Source organism: Passer montanus, unplaced genomic scaffold, assembly GCF_014805655.1.
Source record: "Passer montanus isolate IOZ18808 unplaced genomic scaffold, ASM1480565v1 scaffold37, whole genome shotgun sequence".
Lineage (NCBI taxonomy): Eukaryota > Metazoa > Chordata > Aves > Passeriformes > Passeridae > Passer > Passer montanus.
In genome coordinates this window covers 6,125,215-6,139,141 of record NW_024368485.1, presented here as the reverse complement: position 1 = coordinate 6,139,141, position 13,927 = coordinate 6,125,215, and the positions used below count along the sequence as shown (strand labels likewise).

Below are 13,927 nucleotides of genomic sequence, written 5' to 3'. Positions count from 1 at the left end.
TATGCTGCTTTGAGTGCAGCATCTTTGCATGCTCAATGACGTGTTTAATGTCACCTTTCCCACTGTAAATCATCCCTGAGTAAATCCACAAGGGAGAGTGGTACTAGGAATTAAGCAGGAGAGAAATAAAATTCATGACCATGTGGTTCTATCTCAGGGAATTTGGTACGTATTGACAAGAGAGATTCACACCTGACGGGGCCGAGAGCTAATTTGTAGTAGGGTTGTTTATCTTCTGCCTGAAAGGAATACTTTTTCATATTTAATGTGCATTTTCCTCATCTCCATGTGTGTATGTGTTTGTGATTTAGCGTGGCTAAGGGTGCATCTGCTTTTGCTGCTTGGCAAAAACGTAGTTTCAAATTTCAGGCTAATCCAAAATTCTGAGTTTTCCCTATGAAAAAGTAAAGGAGGCACAGTTTGGCCTTCAAAAACCTGGTTTGATGTTTCCATTGCACGAGGCACTGTCTTAGGTAGGGAGTATTTGATCTGTTCCTGCAGCATTTGTTTACAGTCTTAAAATGAGAAATGAAAAAAACCCAACAGTATTACCATGCTAAACCAATATGGTAAATGACCAAACTGATCTTTTGTACTATTTGTCTTCCAACATTCCAGGTGGAAATAAACCAGTACATTTATATGTTGATTTATTACAGTGTGGAGTTGGGAAAAAAAAAAAAGGGAGAAGAAATAGGAAAAAAAAAAAACAGGAAAAGGAGAAATGAACTAAAAAAAATACATTTATAAATAATAATAATTTCTCAAAACACTACCAGCAAGAGGAGCCCCAGTTCTGCCTGCTCCCTGATGACTGCAGGATCCATGCAAAGCTGCCACCACTCAGATGGTGATGGGACAGAGCCAGTGACAATAGTCATGGTGCAGATAGGGAAAATTTCCAAATACTTCTAAAGCTGACAGTGTTTTAGCCATCAGTTCTTCAAAGTGAATTTCTCTGCATAAAACCTCTCCTTTGATACCTTCACCTGATTCCTCAGGTACATCATCCCTCGTCCATCTGTTCCTATTGAAACTTCCCGTTTTTCCATCTCCCTGGGGTTGCTGTATTAAATGCTGACCCTAATATTTTTTGTTTCTTCTTATTTTTTATTTCTTCTTCTTCCCTGGGTATTCACTCTTGTGCACAGATTTATTTTTTGTTTGAGTTTTGAGGGACTACCTCAAAATCTTGTTCTCCTGCCTGATGGCTTTTGAGAAGGGATGGTAGCTAATGGAACTTACCCATCTTTTGTCTTAAAAAACACCAAACAAAACCCAATTCTTCTAAATTTAGAATGTTCTTATTCTCCCATTTCTGAGGATTTTTCACTAGTGCCAACTGCATTTTTTTCAGAAAGCAGTGACTCACCTTTTCACTATTTTTTTTTTTGCTTTCCAGTAGGCAATATAACTAATAAAATGACTTCAATTCAGCAGGTGCAGGAAGGTGAGAAATGGGCAGAGCTTCCAGGGTGCTGAACCTTTTTCCTGTCCTAGAGACACACAAAATTGTGAGTTCCAAGACCTTTCTTTGATCTCTCCTGACCTGGAACCGATGGAAGTAGCGAGACTGGAAGCCTACTCAGATATCCTGTGTGGATGAGGTCCCCATTCCCACCGCCCCTTTCCTTAGTGCTGGCTCAGTTGGAGGAGTGTTCCAGAGTGATTCCTTGCAGGTGGCTTTACAGAGTGCCCTGTTCCTGCCTGCCCAGCCCTGGGGCTGTGCTGGCAGCCACGTGTCACCTTGTCCCCGCGTCCCCTCCGCGTGTGCTCTGCAGAAGCGAGCAGAACGAGCGGCTCAGGAAAATCTGATTGACACCAGTAGTTTTAAGCTCATGCATGTCTAGCTACTTGTTCAATTTGTTTAGTCCAGTGGTCTCCTTTATTAGGAGCCTTAGGGTTTTTCTTTTGATTTGGCAGGATGATTATAATGAGAGCTCCTTAGCGCTACTCCACCAGGGTATCTGCCCACTTGCTCTCAGCCTCTGCTGTATAGCTTGTGATTAATGTAAAACAGTCAGATGCCCTTCAGATCAGTCGAATTTGGGGATTCTATTATAAACATGAAAGGCGTGCTGACCGCACAAAGCCCTTGGTGGTACCAATTAAAGACAGCGCCATTCAGTTGGCACTTCTCATGCCGCTGCTTTTTTCCCTTTTTTCCTTTTTTCCTTTCATGGCAAATCTTTTCCATGGCAGTGGTGGCCCCGCTGCCGCCACGCACCTGTGCCATGCTCCAGCCCCAGGGCACGGCTTCCTCGGCCAGAGGGGAAGGGAAGCACCTTGCCCTCCCCTCTTGCTGCCCGGTTTCTGTGCCCCTCAGCTCATGCTCCATCTGGCCAGACGTGAGCAGTGGGATTTGAGTCCAGTCTCTCTCGGTGTCACCGTGCAGGGACAGGCAGAGAGCCCTGTGGTGTCCCCTCCCTGCCGCTGCAGAGGCTCCGGGCTGCCACCGCAGATCATTTGACAAATTTCACGGTAAGACCCCAGCTTATCTTCATTATCGTTTTATTTCAGTCAGTATTCCAAGTATTCCTTGAATGTCATGAGTGAAGAGCTGGATTACACACAAAGTGTCCAGTGTTAAATCCTATTTACATGCAAAAGTTGTGCCAGTTTACCCTGAGGTTAAATCAGTGCAAACCCCTTCTGTGAGGACTCTTCTAAACTAATGAGAATGACCTCCCATAATTTCTTTAATTAAAGAACAACAACCACCTAAATCAAGATAAAACATGCTTCATATTAAATAAGGTTGGCCAAGCAAATGGGTTTGCATTGCTTGAAGTGCTGACTCCTCGTTTTACACTGACTGAATCCCACAGATTCTTTGGACAGAGCCAGTCCCAGCCCTGCTTTCTGGCTGCAGCAGTGACAGGATGTCACACCTGCCCCTCTAAAGGCAGCACAGGCTCTGCCTCTGCCTGTGGGGTGACCAAGGCCTTTCTCCAATGTTCACCCTTTGTGCTAAATCCCATGCACCACTTCTGGTATTCCACAAATCCATACAAACTGTCTGGATCAAGGCAAAAAAAGTGGTTTTTCATGCAAGTTACTCCCCCCACCACCACTCTGTGCTTGTCAGAAAGGAATAAAACTTCACCATAGAAAAGCAGAGAGAAAAATCCTTTATTTCTGAAATTTTATCTTCCAGAGACAGGTTTTTCCTTGCATAAGACTCTCCATAAATCTGAGGTCTTGTAACTTTGATCTGTTCACCCCCTGCCTACAACATAGACTCCAATCCCACCTCTTCCTTAATGGACTGTAAGGAATTGAGGAACACTTGTGTAAGAAAAAAAACCTCAGTACTGGTTCTTTATTTCTCTGCTCATTTCTTAAATTAAAAAAAAAATACTTTTAAAAGCTATTCTGAGGCACTTTCAGTTGTGAAGGCACGAGCCAGCCTCCTTCCTTTCCCTGCAGATTCCTGTTTATGCAGGGATTATGTCACTGTCCCCATCCGTGCTCAGGGGCTGCTGGAAGGGGCTCAAAGCCCAGCAAAGCCACCCAGCAAAGTGACCCCGTCAGGGTGTGCCTGAGTCTGTGCCTTGCTGCAACAAAACCTTAGAAACAAAATCACTGTGATTAATCCCAGCAGAAAATGTGGGCAAAACCAGGATGTGATTTTCTTCTCAATCAATATTATGGAGCTCCCACTGATCTTTTAATATTGTTTTGCTTATGGATGAAAAGATACTGAGGTCCCAATATATTACAGTCATTCATGTTCAGACCTGTAAATGAACCCCAAAATAATCGTCATATTTTGTTGCCTGCTCCACATACACACTCAGCTTTCTTGTATATAAATTAAAGATAAACTGCATTTAATCCTGTTAAAATGTGAGTAAACAAATCGACTAACAAAATACAGGGGGATGGCAGAAAAAGAAAATAAGCTCAGAAAATAATTGGTTCTAAGGAAGTTAATGAAAGTTTGTAGCATGCTTTTTATATGAATAGAGTTCAGAAGAGATTATTTTTTTGAAGTGTTACTCACAAATCTCCCGTATCCACAATAGATCTTTTGTTAACTGTACCTGCACATTTATTGTGTACGACAGCCTAATAAAATGAAGTCATTTTAATAAACATTGTATCAGAATACCCTATCTTCTATGTGGCACTACGAATTTCCACTACTGAAGGAAACATTTAACATTCTCACCATTTTAATACTTTTAATAAATATTTGCAATTCCTGTGATAATGCATAATGGCAGAAAAATGCATTGCCTCCAAAATTTATGTGGCTGCTGGCAGGTGGCCATTTTCCAATTTTCTGTCTCGCTAATATACATTTATTATGTATTTCTAAGGGCTTTTCTTTTCAGTATTTGGCTTGCCATAAAATTGCTATTTCTTTTACAAGAGAAAGTGCTCGTGACAAAGAAATCTCAATTGAACCCAAACCTGACAAATGGACATCTGCTGGCCAAGCCAGAGAAGAAAAACATTTGCCCAACGTAGCTCTCAGTTTGATGCCTTCCCATCAGCCACAGCCACAATATGTTTGGATCAGGGGCTTGCATTCTGAACTGCTAACAAGAATCAGCCCTTGCTTAGTAATATTTCCTGAAGTGTGACATTGTGTTGCATCATGTTACCCACGACACGACATGGAATAACATCACATTACATGATGGGTTATGACACAGGCAAGAAGAAGATGCAAGTTAATACCGTGCATTACATTTTATTTTGTCTAAATTGCAGGAGCAGAGTGTACGATGAGCTGTGAGTGGTCTCTTCTGTGCTGGCTTTGTGCAATTTCTACAACAGCCATCCTTGTAGTACCTGAGCATCCACCAGCACATAATTAAACCTCTATTGATGGCTGAAATCCTTGAATCTCTCACTAAGCACATATCGTTCTCTGTGTTTAAGTAGCAGCATTCATTTGAAGAGCCAGGGAGCAGGGACTAAGCATGAAGCCTAAACAGGCAATAAGAAGTGGGAAAACTACTAAGATGATGCATTCTTACCCTCTCAATGCAAGGAAGCTGATTTTGTGAAACTCTTTATGGCATTCACAGCAAAGCAGGGAAGGAATATCCTGTGTCACGGAGTGTGTGCTTCTTGAGGGTCCTTTCTGGTAGCAAATGATGCTCAGAGAGTGTGATTTGTTATCAGAGAGCTGTTTGTGATGGCCAAGATAGAAGGGCACTGAATAAATATCTGCAGCTCTCAGGAACTGAAACATGATGGTGCAGGAGATGGAAAGAAATATCTCAAATAGGCAGAGGAACAGAACCTCGCTGCCAAAGGTGACTGCAAATTCAGTAGTTTTTGTTTTGTTTTTTCAAAGCTGTGAAGCAACAGCATAATCCAAATTAATAATATACTGTGTATTAAGTTTTGCAGTAATAAGCCTTGATTAAACTAATTCCTGGAATGATGAATGCAGTCCCCCTAGAAGAGGCTACTGTACAAGAGGTTTAATCTCTGATTTGATGGGGAATTATGGGCAGGTTGCTTCTTAGTCTGCGTTTTTGGTTTTCCCTTTACTTGATCTATTTTGGCCCCAGCTCAGGAAAAAATCACTATTTGGGAAAGTGCTTACTGGACTTACTGTGAATGTTTCAGAGCTTTCCTGGATCACCCCTGGATATGGAGAAGACAAAAGCACATTTTTCACTGATGATCATGGGCTTATGCCAGGACTAAAACTGCAGTCTAGAACTGGCCAGATAGAAAATTTCTGGATATTTTCTTTTTAACTGAAAATTTAATGTGTCTAATTCCTCTTTATAAAAAAAAAAATATATATTTTTCTATTTTGAAGCTAATTCAACTGAATAAGGTGCAAACTTTGCAAATTTATACCATAATTTCCCAGCTGTCAAAAAAATTATGGTTAACCTTGAATAAAAATAAACCAATGAACCAAAAATAAAATTATTTTTAACACATAGTAGTATATGGCTATTTAAACGAAATAACTATATATTTATATGTTTATTTTATTAATACAATAATATATAGTTATAAAAATATTTACCATAGTGTGGTTTATGATTGGGATTATATATTATAGGATATGGTATAATACAAGTGTTATTATATTGAAAAACATAATTGCTATTAGGGATTCAAGGGGAAAAAAAGCCATGATTTTTCTTTACAAATGATAATATTCAAATATTGGGGGGACAGATGATTTTACTCTCCTCCTGATACTTAGGTCAGTGCCAAAATGTAGATTTTTCTACATAAGTTGTTTCTTGGTCTAATTGATTTCTTCCTGAATGTGCAGCCAGTGCTGCCTTTCCAGGAGTGCTCTGCAGCCTTGCTGCCATGCAATACTTTGTTGTGCTCAATCCATCTCACGCTGGAGACGTGTCTGTGCTTTGTTTGCATTTGTTTTATGAAGTGGAGGACATGAGGGTTTTGTGTCGCTCGTGTTTGATGCGGGTTGATAAGAACCAGATATTTGAAGAAATGGAGAAAAACAGATTAAAGATTTCCTGTCCCCTTATGGCCAGTTTTCTCTTAGATGAAATGAAGGATTTGTGAGTGGGCACAAGTGAGTGATACAATCATGTTTCTACCAGAAAGTTTAACTGTATCAGTGGGCTGCATCTTAGCATTTTTGATAAAGATTGTCTTCTGAGAAGAATTCATGTATTTCTTACTTTTGCTACTGATTTCATCCATGTCAGTGAGTTTAATTTGCCTGCAAAATGTTTTTCAGAAGTAACTTTTCCTTTCAAAGGGTGGTCATTAAAAGGAAAGAAAAGAAACAGACCCCCACAAAAACAAGCAAAGAAAAACACCTGATGACAGGGAAAACTGTGGCAGTTCTCCATGAGTCTTCTTAAGCTCATACATTTTGTAAGTATTTAATGTGATACCTTGTAGGAACAGACAGCAGCAGGTGACTGCAGGAACTTTGAAGAACAGCTTTTTTCTGTCACTTCTTTTCCAGCGTGGCCCAACAGCATTCCTAACAGAAACCACTTGCACAGCATCCTCATTTCTCTCAGGAAAATCAGTATAGACTGGCAATAATGCAGAGCAACATGCAATTAAAAATTAATAGCAAAATGATTACATTATTCTCTTCTAGCAGAAACACCCCTCTACCCTACAACAAAGGCCTTTAAAGCACTTTGGCTGTTTTCCAAAAGAGCTGATTAATCCTGCACCTAGCCCTGCTGCCTGCTGTGCCAGGCAGGAGCGGCTGAGTGTCCGTGGAGGGAGCGGGCAGGCTCTGCTCCAGCGCCCGTGCCCTGGCTGCTGGTACCACCAGGAGAGGCTGCCCAGCTGGCAGCAGCATGGCAGGGCAGCCCTTTGGATTATTCCAGTAATCTGTGACATTCCAACTGAGAGACAACGCGTGGGGAAGCTGGGTGAGAGAGGGATTGCTTTGCTCGACTCCAAAACAAAGGCTGTGCAGAGTTACACAGATGATTCTGGTCACAGAAGCATCCTGCATTAGGGCTTTCAGCCTGAGATAATTGACCTTGACACTGCTCTCAGCTGTGGGCACAGAACTCTTGGTGCACTGACTTACCTTGAAGAACAGCGTGCAACTGCATAGAATATTTACTTAGTGTCTTTTTTTAATTCTTGAAAACTGTGCACTGCAAGGACAAGTAGGCAGAAGTGTAGTGAGGGATGGAAGGTATTTTATGTGGATGAACACATGAAGAGGTGATTATGTATTGCTAAAAGTCTAATCCCTGGATAAACTACAGTTTGCTATTAATTCTTTGGACTTGCTTAGCTGCTACTTAACATTTCCACGACTTAACAATTATATTCTTGAGCTAAGAGTAACTTTTCAACAAAATGTGTAGGGATTAGAAACATTGATAATTATATTAATTAATATTAATGGGAGTGACAATATTTGTAGTCATATGACAAACATAAGGAAAGCAGGGCTTTAATTTTATCAATTAATTCTGTTTCTAATTGCTTTCACTCTTCAGTTGTCAGAACGTGTTCTCCTTTCAACAAGGAATGTGTTAAGCAGGAAAAGCACAGACCAGAATTGAGGGGAAGGAGGGCTCTGTGTTTGTATATGGTGCTGTCTGTTATCCAGAAGCACATTGAGCCTTCTCTGTGGGCTTTGGATTTTTCCTCTATTTATTGTAAATGCCCATCATCTGGAGTAATGGGTTCAGTCTCACTGAGCTGGGTTAGCAGGCAGAGAGGCCGGTCAGGAGCAGGGAATGCCACTGACTGACGAGCTTTCCAAATTATCAACTCTTCCCTCTTCCCACACCTTCCCGTAGGTGCCGGATGAGCTCTGGACAGCGAGGCAAGCAGGCCTCAGAAAAGAGAGCTCCGCATGTGTATGTCTACAGTGACTCCTCAGATTTAATACCTTTGATGGGCTCCAAGTTGTCTCTGGAGGAAGGCAGGGAGCTGCAGTCCATTGGCCTTAATCCTTCCCTGTGCTCCCGTATCTTTATACTGCTCCACCAGCTCCACACCGCCGTAAAACCAACACATCCACCCTCGGCTCCCTGGTGCGAGGGAAATCCCTCTCCAGGCCCCTTGCTGAGCGCTGCAGCTGCCACAGAGCCTTCCTGGCACCGGGAGCAGGGCACACCCCTCCTGCAGATGGGTCCAGAGCCCTGAGATGCTGCTCCTGCTGGGTGTCCCCGCAGGCTGGGGCTGTGCAAACCCCAGGGCTGGAGGCCTGAAAGTCCCCATGTCCTGAGAGCCCTCACCACACAGCCATCCAAGAGGCCGATAAAACAAATAATGATGATCTCCTGGGGCATCTGCAATAAACAATGCTGCCAGCTAAGAATGGTGCCTCTGATGGCTCTGCAGGCGAGAGCTCAGCTATCTCTCAGCTGCTGAACCCCAGCTCGCTGCCCTCACAGGCTGTGCCAGCTGCTCCTGCAACGCTTCAGGGGCTGCTCTTCCTCTCAGCTCATCCGTCCTTGCTCCTCCTCAGCACTGCAAGGCTGGGAGGATCTCACCACGCCCTGTAAGGGATGCTATCACCCAGCACATGCTGCTTTAGTGGCCCCTGGCTTCACCCAGATTACCTGGGAGAAGTTGCTGCTGCCTGCTCAGCTGTGCAGATGTTGGTATCTGCTGGGCTGGGGAGTTCCTCACCAATACCCCAGTAAATCTGGGGGACTTGCTGATGAGCATGAAGAAATAGTCCCAATTCATTTGCTTCTTGTGGGCTGGAGACCTTGCCCTTGCCATTCCCCTCCTTGTGGACATGCAATGCTGATCCTCAGCATATCTGCATCTATGCATATTTTTAGGATAACATATTTTTAGGAAGCACAACTCCATCTTGTTGTGCCAGCCACGTCATTGTCAAAAGGCATTGTCGGGGCAGATTCACCTATTTGGTGCTGGTATAAACGTTGCTTCTTCCCTGTCTCCTCTTCAGGGGACAGAGTTCAGGATGAGCCCTTTTGTGTTTGTTTCCACTGCTCTGGGATGGAGCTGGGAGCCTTTGCTTCTCCCTGTCAGGAAGCACAGGTTTAACGGATCGAACGCACCAGAATTGCTTAATGAGTGCTCAGTGAATATTAATAAAAGTTTGGACGTGACTCAGGCTACAATGGCTGAGAAGTTTGAAAGCTCTGGTTCAAGATTACAGGAGGCTGTGAGAAAATATGGTATCCAGCAGCTAGCATATAGTGTGGATATTTCACTATCCAGGGATCTCTAATTACTAATAATGTACAGGAACAGTGTGATATGTCCTTACAATTGCAGAATCCTTTTCAAAGATAATCTTTAATAGTTTATTTGACAACCTGTAAAATTATAGAAAATTATTAGTCTTGGGAATTACAAAATTCCCCATAGTACAGTCAAACAATAAAATTATAATTACCTGTGGGTAATTGAAATTTAACTGTTTTTTCATTGTATATTACACATCAATAGCAACATAGGTTCAAGAGTGTCCCCCTCCCCTCCCTTTTCTTTTCCCTACAGAAGTGGGGAAAATGGACAACCCTGCTGGTATCTTGTGAGCCCTTGTCACAGAACAGAGCTTGAACAATTTCGATTAAAGCAGTATGTTCGAGACTGTCATTAGACCTGCATTAAATTACATATCTGGAATGTTAAAAATAAAGAGTACTGAAGCTTATTCACAGCTGCCTGTGGTAAAGTATGTAGTCAAGGTTTTTATTATCTTTGAAGTTCTTATTTTTCTCTTTTCTAAAACTTATTGTTTCATCAAACAAATACCTAGCACATTTAAGAACAGTGTGAGCACAGGAGCAGAATTGCTGGAGCTGGATAAAGCATTAGCGTGTTTCCATTCTGTGCTCAGTTGTATTGTTTAGGACTAACAATGGTAATTTATCAATTATACAGGAGGGAACAAAGGCCTTCACCATCTCACAGCTCCAGAAGTACCTGGTACAGGGCCCAAAGCTGGAGACCCTCTCAGACCTCAGAAGGCACCATTTACCATGAGTGTTTGCAGGGCCAGGACTTGCCTTGTCCCCTTGCAGTGACCCCATGGAGGCTGCTCAGTGCTCAGCTCCAAGACTTCCATGGCTTTTTTCCTAAACCAGGAAACTGATAACCTTTTTTTCTTTTTTTTTTCTTTCTGACCCAGGGACCTTGATAATGAGACATCACAGCCTGTTCTTGTCTTGTCGGTGAGACCATCCAGTCCCTCTTGTCGTGTAATTTGTGGTGGCTTTACAGACTTTGAAGCCAATCTAAATGACAAACCCCAAGCCTTTGGATGCTGCTCGGCCAGGACAAACCCCAAAGCATGGTATGTTTGACAGTTACTTGTCTATACAGCAGCTTTGTTACACACTGCTGAGATGCACAAAATCCTCTGTAGAAGGATCAGACTGGCTACTTCCATTTGATTCTGTAAAGTGCTTTATGACCATTCTGTGAATGTAACAGCACAAGTAAAAATATCTCTGTTTTATTAAGAGTTTCAGTTAAAGTGTTCAATACACAGATTTTATCGTGAGAGAGTATCACAAAGACTGAGTACAACATAATGGCAAGCCAGGTATTGTTATGATTATCATTACTACTATTTATATATGATCACTGAAGTACTAAGTGAAAACTGGGAAATGGAGTTCCTGAGTCCCACAGAGCTCATAGTAACAGCTGTTTTTGGAGGATGCAACAATAGCAGACCAGCTCTGCTTCATGGAACAATTAATGGTGCATACAGCCCAGTCTGGAAATCTCTGATCCCGAATGGGTTTTCCCATTTTCAAAAATCAAAGAAGGTAGAATTTCAGTTGGATCCTGCCTTTTTTTATTCTGGTGCCTCTTACTCTTCCCATTGCCTTTTTTCTCTGCCTGTTGGTGTGAAGGGCACCCCTGCACATTAGAACTGTGATGTGTCTGTTTATCCAGCAAAGCAGCTGGGAACTCCTCATCCAAGTGGTATCTGAATGCTTTTGCAGGGGAGAGATATTCTGCCTTCCTCACTCGTCCTTCCCATTGGAGATTTTTAAGTGTCTTGGCCTCCTAAAAGCTAAAGTGGAGCTTTTGATTGAGATTTAAACCGAATGTAAATCTTTGAAAAGCAGAAAGCCCAAGAGGGGCTGTATCACCAGAGCAGTGAATGGGCTGAGCTGAGCAGGGCAGAGGCAGGACTGGCCCAAAATCCTGTCCTTACACCAAAGAGCCGTGACCTTGTGTAACACTCAGAGCTCTGTTTGGCTTTGGCTGTTCCCTAATCCTGACCCTTGACCAACACCTGAAGGCTACAGGGAAGTTTTTCTCCATCCTTATCTTGAATGTCATTCCCTGGCAGATTCCAGCTGCTGAGCTCAACACCCTGGAAAAAAAAAGAAGCTGGGGAGTTGTTTTCCACTAGGATTTATATAGATGGGATGCTTGGAAGTTAAATCTTCCAACCACCACAGTGCACCATAGTGTAAGACAAAGAGCAGGAGATAAATTTTCCTGCCTTTGAAATTCCTGCTCATGTCACTCTCTGAGCAAATTTTTACTATTTTGACACTGGTGAGAAGAGCTATTCCAATGTGAGCCTCTTTCTCTGCACTGCAGTGCAGGATGAAGCTAAGGATGAGCAATTGGAGCGCTGTCAGGATTACACCCAGGTCAGATTTTTCATTCTGCTAAAAGACGCTTTTTTGACATGGGAATCAGGAAAATACATTGATGCAATGTGTTGAAAAGGACCAAAAGGTTGTTATTTGCTCCCACCAATACAGAGAGACACAACCCTCCTGTAAAGCAAAAATATTTTCCAGTGAAAACACAAACTTTGACACTGAGTGCAACATAATGGGAGGGCCCAAGAGGGGCTTTGGGGAGCTCCTCAGGGAGAGGGGGTTTTTCCATGGGCTTTTTTGCTCCTGTCTGTAGGGTGAGCTCACAAATGTTTGGGTAGAGAAGGCAGCACACATCCAGATTTTAAAAGAAATAAAATAAAAGGGATTGGCTATTTTTCCTTCTCATGGATGAGGTTACGAGGTTAATAAAAGAGTTAATCCCAGCCTGCTCTGCAAAAGGGAACAGCTCACATTTGTGAGACTTCAAAAGGCTTCAGAGTGTCTGTGTATGGATGTTGTTATTTCCTGTCAGGGCTATCCCAAGACGGTGGGGGCTGGGAGCTGATTTTTGGAAGAAGAGTTTGGCCTTTAACTAAATCAGTTGGAGTGGAAATAAAAAGGTTAGTATAAAATTATTTTGAGAGTAAACTCCAATTCAATAAAATTCTGTGTATTTTTTTTCCCTGTGAAAATCTAAAATTAAAACTTACTACACAGCAGTGGAGGCTGACCAGAGCATTTCAACCAGATGGCCTAGAGGATCTGCTTGGGTTTTTCTTGTTTGGTTTTTTTTTTTTTAAATCATTACATGACTTTAATTTTATAATAAGTTATTGGTTTCAAAGGAAAAAAAAGAGTAAATTTAGGAAACAGTCATCAAATTAAAACAAAAAGAAAAAAAAAGTGAAGTATAGTAGGGTGAAGAATATTGTCATTTTACTGAATGGTTTGGTGGAAACAGAGAGGACCTGGAGAGCATTCTGCCTGACAAACAATCTCGTATTCAGGCAGGGGAAGTGTGCCCAGGCTCTCTGGCTGAGTCTTTAGTCAGCAGACAAACACGTTACCGGGGTGCTGCTGCCCTTTTTTAGAAGCGCGGTTTTTGGCGCTTGCGGTTTTCAGGGATTCACTCCTGCTCCACGGTGCAGCTGGGATGGCAGCAGGCCAGGCCACAGAGTGATGGTTACAGAACAGGCTCTTCTCCTTGGGGCTGTCCTCAGTGGTGCAGGACACACCTGAGCTCCAGCCCTGTGCCTGTGCAGGGGCGCTGGGACTGCCCAGGCAGCTCCGCCTCGGGCCCAGCTGATCCAGCACCAGGCAGTGATTTACAAGGAGAGCTGTGTGTCCATTTGCTTCCCAGCATTGAGGGAATGATTACTGCATGGCATAGAAAATTACCTCAGGCCTCGTCAGGCTTTTCTGGAGAAATAAATAAGCCTGGGTTCCTTATACTTTCCCTGGCTTGGTGTCCCCCTGCACAGCTGAGAGTCCGTGCTCAGACACGGAGTAAATGTTATAGTCAATATCCCTCAGCAGAGAAACTGCACTGCAATTTCTTTTTTTCTACCTTTTTTCCTCTTGCACGAGGCTCCTGTGCTACCAGCTAACCATTTCCTATAAGAAAATGGCATTGTGTTAAAGTTATATAGTGTATCATATTAAATTTTATAACGGTGCTTTGTGTTTTGAAAAGACTTTGGGGGGAAACAGCATCAATCAGGGAACCACATTTGATAGACTTGGAAGGGGCCTCCTGGGTCATTTTGTCCAAGACCTCTATGAAGCAGGAAAGCTTCTGCAAAATACCTTTCCCATAAATGTATCTAACCTTTCCTTAAAGACACTGAGTGATGGTGCCATAAATACCTCAAGCAGCTAAACCAGTCTGATTGACCTTACGATCAGAAAGTGTCTTC

At 42.6% G+C, this 13,927-nt stretch overlaps 1 long non-coding RNA gene across 1 annotated transcript in view; it reads left to right on the top strand.

Annotated features, from left to right (window-relative positions):
* The window catches only part of LOC120506060, a 106,779-nt gene extending 92,896 nt beyond the window's left edge, over window positions 1–13,883 (top strand). Inside the window, exon 5 of the long non-coding RNA XR_005628420.1 lies at window positions 10,568–13,883. This is a non-coding gene — a long non-coding RNA (uncharacterized LOC120506060). The remainder of the gene's footprint in view (window positions 1–10,567) is intronic.
* The last annotated feature ends 44 nt before the right edge of the window (window positions 13,884–13,927 follow it).